The sequence below is a fragment of the Otolemur garnettii genome, unplaced genomic scaffold (assembly GCF_000181295.1).
Source record: "Otolemur garnettii isolate 467f Iridium unplaced genomic scaffold, OtoGar3 scaffold00264, whole genome shotgun sequence".
In the NCBI taxonomy this organism is placed as follows: domain Eukaryota; kingdom Metazoa; phylum Chordata; class Mammalia; order Primates; family Galagidae; genus Otolemur; species Otolemur garnettii.
The window spans coordinates 926,984-928,059 of NW_003852659.1; positions in this window are offsets into that span (position 1 = coordinate 926,984).

A 1,076-nucleotide genomic window follows, 5' to 3' on the forward strand; every position below is an offset into this window, starting at 1 on the left:
ACATGCCAAGAGATTCTGAAATTCAGATAGCAGATAGTTTCAGAACCCCAGCATGACTCAACGTGAACAAGACATCCCCCAGCCGCATCATAATTAACTTCACTAAAGTTAATATGAAAGAGAAATTTCTGAAAGCAGTTAGACATAAGAAAACCATAACCTACAAGGGGAAGAGTATTACAATGACTGCAGATCTGTCTGCTGAAACCTTTCAGGCTACAAGAGGATGGTCATCGATTTTTAATCTCCTAAAACTAAATAACTTTCAACCCAGGATTCTGTATCCAGCTAAAATGAGTTTCATCTATGATGGAGAAATTAAATACTTTAATGACATCCATGCATTGAAGAAATTTGCCATAACTAAAGCAGCTAGCTCTCCAGGAAATTCTCAAACCTATCCTCCATAATGACCAGTGCAATCCTCCACCACAACAGTAAATTTACTCAGAAATTTTTGATCAAATTCCAACTTCCACAGTGGTGAAAGAATTAAAAATGTCTACTGGACTTTCGAGCAACTCAATGCCCAAAATTTTACCAGGCTTATCAATAATTTCAATCAATGTGAATGGCTTAAATTGTCCTCTAAAGAGGCACATATTGGCTGATTGGATACAGAAAGTCAGACCAGACTTCGTTTGTATGCAAGAATCCCATCTTACCTTAAAAGACAAATAGAGACTCAGGGTGAAGGGATGGTCATCTGTATTTCAGGCTAATGGAAAGCAGAAAAAAGCAGGTGTTGCAATATTATTTGCAGATACAATAGGTTTTAAACCAACAAAAGTAACCAAGGATAAAGATCGCCACTTTATATTTGTTAAGGGCAATACTCAATATGATGAGATCTCAATTACCAATATCTATGCACCCAACTAGAATGCACCTCAATTTATGAAAGAGACTCTAACTGGCATGAGCAACTTGATCTCTCCCAGCTCCATCATACTCAGAGATTTTAACACTCCTTTGTCAGTGTTGGATAGATCCTCCAATAAGAAGCTTAGCAAAGAAATCTTAGATTTAAATTTAACTATTCAACTTCTGGACTTATCAGACATCTACAGAACATT